The sequence below is a fragment of the Sinocyclocheilus grahami genome, unplaced genomic scaffold (genome assembly GCF_001515645.1).
Source record: "Sinocyclocheilus grahami isolate Dianchi unplaced genomic scaffold, SAMN03320097.WGS_v1.1 scaffold472.1, whole genome shotgun sequence".
NCBI classification, from domain to species: domain Eukaryota; kingdom Metazoa; phylum Chordata; class Actinopteri; order Cypriniformes; family Cyprinidae; genus Sinocyclocheilus; species Sinocyclocheilus grahami.
Window position 1 is genome coordinate 522,643 of NW_015505651.1, and position 6,153 is coordinate 528,795.

At 34.1% G+C, this 6,153-nt stretch overlaps 1 non-coding gene across 1 annotated transcript; it reads right to left on the reverse strand.

Moving 5' to 3' along the window:
- Positions 1 to 5,211: 5,211 nt before the first annotated feature.
- On the reverse strand, positions 5,212 to 5,283 carry trnaw-cca (transfer RNA tryptophan (anticodon CCA)). The gene has a single exon. It is a non-coding gene; the product is annotated as a tRNA-Trp (tRNA).
- Between the last annotated feature and the right edge of the window lie 870 nt (positions 5,284 to 6,153).

Consider the following 6,153-nt stretch of genomic DNA (forward strand, 5'->3'; position numbering starts at 1 on the left):
TGTCTGTGTGTGTGTGTGTGTGTGTGTGTGTGTGTGTGTGTGTGTGTGTGTGTGTGTGTGTAAATGTGTTGAAAAGCCAGTGTGATACACTGTCTCAAAGCTAAATGACCTTCTCTAACCTACTTAATGTGTGTGTGTGCATGTTTATGTGGTTTATGAGGACACAAATTTGTATAATATCATGGGTATGACATAGGTATTACAACGAGAAGGTGATTCATGAGGACATTTTGAGTGTCCCTGTAATTTAAAAGGCTTATCATTCAGAATGAGTTTTTTTGAAAATCTAAAAATGCAGAAAGTTTCCTGTGAGGGGTAGGTTTAGGGGTAGGGTTGGTGTAGGGCAATAGAATATACGGTCTGTACAGTATAAAAACCATTACGCCTATGGAGAGTCCTCATAAACCATAAAAACCAACATGTGTGTGTGTGTGTGTGTGTGTGTGTGTATACAGTAGTGACAGAATTATATTTTTATACCTGCATTAATTTGACCCGAAATGCTGATCTTCATGTAAGACTTATCAACTCATAAATACAGTATTGCTCCAAATAAAAGACAGTGTTTTTTTTTTCCTGGAAATGCATCTAAAAAAATAGGGTCATATTATGTTCAGGGTCTACACTTTTACATGTCAATTAATCACCTGCAATTATAGGTGGAGCCCAGGGTCGGCCCTAGCCAATTTGCTGCCCTATGTAAGATTTAACCTGGTGCCCCTTGCCTCACATTAACATTAGTGAATATTAACTAACTTGAACTAACAATGAACAATACATTTGTAACAGTATTTATTATTTTTGTTAGAGTTTACAGTAGTGACAGAATTATATTTTTATACCTGCATTAATTTGACCCGAAATGCTGATCTTCATGTAAGACTTATCAACTCATAAATACAGTATTGCTCCAAATAAAAGACAGTGTTTTTTTTTTTCCTGGAAATGCATCTAAAAAAATAGGGTCATATTATGTTCAGGGTCTACACTTTTACATGTCAATTAATCACCTGCAATTATAGGTGGAGCCCAGGGTCGGCCCTAGCCAATTTGCTGCCCTATGTAAGATTTAACCTGGTGCCCCTTGCCTCACATTAACATTAGTGAATATTAACTAACTTGAACTAACAATGAACAATACATTTGTAACAGTATTTATTATTTTTGTTAGAGTTAGTTATTGACAATTAACCTTATTTTAAATAGTTTCCAGTGAAACTATAAAAATATAGGTACTGCCTAAGTCACTTTATAAATTAAACACAATTAAACAAGAATAATTACATCTGGTATTCTTGCACAAAACTGTATTCAGTACAGTAGGCTACTGTTTAATCTTCAAAATACATTTGAAAAGTGTTTGATTTCCAGTAGGTGGCAGCAATGTACTACTAGCCCATTCTAATGTTATCACCATGAATTGAACTGAGAACGTACATCTTTAAAGTGAATTTTACTAGTTTAATAAGCCCACAGTTATAAACAAACATTACTAAATTAGCCAATTCAACTTAAAAATACCATAAATCCCCAAATACTACACAACTATAGCGTACAAATATTATTAAAACGTGTTGTCATGTTACACAAAAAAAATGACACTTATGTTACACAAAATCTCAGATCTCTGGATCTGCAAACATTGTTATTACCCTATTTTAAACTTTTAGACTATAGGCTTTCTAGACTAGGCCAACAAAAAATTTTGTTCACAAATTTTCACCTCATCTAGAGCCCTTAAATGCATACCTCGGGTCTTTAGCGACCCGGGGCAGCATTCACTACCCTCTCCCTCCTTCATTTTTTAAAGTTCAACTTCCTTAGTATTCCTCAATCTATTCATTATAAACAATATGACAAGAAAAAATTATAAAATATAAAAGAATGCCTGAAAAAAAATGTATAGGGTCGCTTGAGCCCCAATGTAGGCTATGTAAATGTGTAAGTGTATTTTTCCTGCTCAATCTGATGACTCAATGAGGTGGCACTGTTTGATACACAATGACGACCTTATGTTTCACTCATAATTACCGCAGTCATAAAACAAAAGAATATCATCAGCAAAAATTGAACTGGTTTGAATGACTTTACTGCAGAGCAATTACTGTATGCTATGAAATATAAATGTGACTGTCATTTGATGGTGGATGTGGTGAATAAGCTGCCAGTGATCAAAATATTGAATTTGAAGTCAGTGAAAACGATAGTTTTGAGAATATGGTTGAGATCGTGAATATGAGGCTGGGGAAGTGCGCTCTGACGATGACAAAATCATCTGCTCAAGCTGAACCCTTCCAAGTTTAAAAAGGTAACGAAATATGCTTTGTTTTATTCTTCTGTAATTGTTCTTAAAATATCAAGTTTTTTTTTCTATTGCAGCAGTAGTTACCGTGCAGGATATATAGGTGCGGGTCTCTAAAGACACGAATATGTAATAATGATTGGCGAAACATTCTTGCATTTAAGGGCTACTTTATTTACAGTATATGATCATCATCATGCTTTACATCACATTACCTCTGTCTTTATACCATTTTTCTTCTTCTCTTATTTTTTTCTTCTTCCCTGGGCTCCAGAGGGCTTCCGTCTTTTGGCATAGTGATAATTTATTAGTGAACATCTTTCACAATCAGGTAACTGATGTATGTGGAAGTGCAGCTGCGAGGGGGAAGATTGATGCGTGGAACCTAGGAGAGCAATAAAATAGTTGTGTGGGGTCATATGATCCGATTTCAAGTTTTGCTTTCTCTTTGGAGTGTTACAAGCTGTTCGTGAATAGATACGATCCCTGAAGTTGCAAAGACTAAAGTCTCAAACCCAAAGAGTCGAGATATTCTTTATCAAAGTTAAGACTTGTCCACGCTCTCCTAAAACGGCTCGTTCTAACACGCCCCCACACGTCTACCTCACTATGTGGGAAGATTTGCGCAACACCGCCCAAATCTTCACGCAAAGAAAGAAGGCGTAACTTAATATTAATATAATATAATATTGTTATATTATATTAATATAACAATATTAAAGGCACAATATGTAATTTTTTCGCCGATAGAGGGCGCGTATTCAAAATAAACAAATAGACAAAGGCGTAGTTTGAAGACGCTGTGACTGAGTGTGGAATCATGGGAGTTGTGGTCTTCATCCTCACAGCCGATGCAATCCGACGGGACTCGGGCAGAAATCATGTTCATGGATGAGCTAATGATTTATTAACGTAGTAGTATGAAGCAGGGTGAGGCTGAAAGCCGTCGAAGCGAAACGAGGCGCTGAACGAGCGTGACACACGGCTGGAAAGCAGCGGAGCTTTTATTATGCCACAGTCGAGCACTTCCGCTGCTTCCGGTTGTGAGTATGTGGGGTAAAGCAGAGCTGTTTTATCATACTAGATATGTTTGAAAGTTCTGTTATAATGCTACTCTGTGCGGTCGTCACCGGTCTATTAAAACACACAACATATTAAAGCGTCTTTGGTGTTTCCATGTTTTCTACAAAACAAAACCGGAAATCGAGGGGTTATGACGTCATTGGCAGGCGACACAATGACAGAAATCTCAGCAGTTTGCTGTTGCACAGCGGCGAACCATTGAAGCAGTGTCTATAATTTTTTTCCTGATCTCGGATCAGTTTTGTAAATTTGTAAACATTTTAACGAGATATTTGTGCAGTTAAAAGGAAGAGTAGTGGTTAGTCTCCTAATGGCCTGTTTAGACAAGCCCTCCATTAAACAAACAAAACAAGCCCTGCAAATTAATAAAAGATTAAATATTATCTAGACACTTCATATTTTATAGTATTTGATGATGTTAATTGCTTTTAATATATTATACCTTCAATAAAATATTTTCAGTGGGTTTGTAAAAGCTGTTTTTATGCATGTTTGGCATGAGTTTTTGTTGTATTTACACTGTTTAGTTTTGTTTTACCTGCAGGTGTTTCGAGCGCTTCGAACCAAACAATTGGTTCAGTTGATTCGAATCTTCGAGTTTCTCAACTAGTGGGAACTTACAAAAAGTACCAATAAATTACGTAACTGGTACTTGCTGATTTATTTAAATTATATAGGAAAATACTTTTTAATAATATACATTTAAATGTGCTGTTTATATCTAGTGTTTTGTTTACTGGACAAACTGTGGGCTCAAAATAACAATTGATTTAAACATGAGAATGTATAGGATTAACTGTGAAATACTGGGCCTTCCTAAAAGCTGGGACAGCCAATGTATAAATCATGTCATTAAATGCATGTGCCAAGAGAAAATCAAAAACAAGATCACTATTTTCAGAATGAGACGCTGGCTGAATACTGTACGCTGCACTGCCTCCTATGGTTTAAAAATAGTATGTGCAACCACAGACATTATCCCAGGACAAATGTGTGGAGTGAGTACTAGCTAGGTATCTTATGCATGCAGGCATTCACATGCCATATGTATTATATTCTGCATACTGCAAGAATAATAGTAGTAATATGGTAGCATGCTATTCCAAAAAAAAAAACAGCATTAGGGCAGTATGATTAATGTTTAGAGTTAATAAAAACCGAAATGTTGATATAATGTGATTAGTAAATTAGCAAAATTAGCAAAGGCTGCAATTTAATTAAAAGAGTAAATGCACTGCATGCTTCAGAGTGAGGTGTGGCACTGTCTGTGTTCTTTTACACACAAGCAGCACATTGCATTTTGTGTGTGCAAATCTTGGATTTGTGTGTAAGGTTTTGCAAAAAATAAACAAAGTTTAGAAAATGTGTAAGCAGTTGAAAAAAAAACGGTAAAGTCACCGGAGGCTGCAGGGGCACCTTAAGATAACCAAAGGCCCCTGGGCTACAGCATTACAGTATAAGTCGCATCATATGATCCCTTTAATGTTCAAACTTTGTAAATAAAATGAAGTAATATGTAAGTATTTAATAATGATATTTTATGGTGAAAATATCAAAATTTTATATTAATGTCTACATTCTACATGTCATCTTGGCATTGTAAAACATTTTTTCAATAGAATAAACATGTAATCTTGTCCTGTCAAAGATCAACCACCATTTCAATATTTGCTAGATGCTAGAATTCTTATAGAATAGTGTAATTATTGTTATTATTCTGTAGGCCTACTGCCAACATGTGACTGAATTTCATAATCATACTCGGAATATAATATGTGCTATTAATTTTAGTACTTAATAAGCTTGGAGAGTGAAGATGAAAACTTTGACCCCGACGTGATTTGAACAAGCAACCTTCTGATCTGGAGTCAGACGAGCTACCGTTGCGCCACGAGGTCCTATTTCTACTAATAGGGATCCAGTAACTGGATTTAAAATGCATTAAACATGTGCTTTCGATGTGCTTGTTTGGACTGAAGGACTGCAGATTTTTATTATGTAACAATATGGCATAATAATAACAGTAACATTAATAATAATAATGGTTATTATTATCTATTTTATTTAGTAATAATTAATAATAATAAAAATAATCGTTGTTTTTTATTTAATAATAATAATAACATAAAATAATATATTTTCTGTGTGCAGATTTTCCCCCCTTGTCCGAGAGATTAAATATTAAACTGTAAAAATCCAAAATTAAATAAATAATAAAAAAAACTTTTAAAAGTTAAATAGGCATATACAGTAGGCTTTTTATTGTGGAAAATATTTTGTATCACGTTGTAAAAAATATGATTTACATCATGACCAAGAATCTTGCAACTAACAAACTTTGTGTGTGTGTGTGTGTTAGATGGATGTCTGTCTGTGTGTGTGTGTGTGTGTGTGTGTGTGTGTGTGTGAGATGAAATGTCACACAAATATTGAAGAAAATACTGAAGTAAAAAATACAAGGTAAAAAACACTAATAGAATATCTGCATTAAGTCATAAACTGCTGTCTATGAAATTAAAAAGCAAAACAAAGGAGCCAAACATTCAAACATGTTTTAAAAATATCATTACAACCATGAAATTATTTATCAAACACAACACATAATTTGTGTTGAAATTTTTAAATAAATAAATAGAAACACAATTGGACATAAATGCATAAATATCTGATTTAAAAATGCCTATAATGTTTTATACACAAAATCATGTTTCTAATAAATTGACATTTTAAAACATTTTCCAATAGTAAATATAACTATTATAAATAAT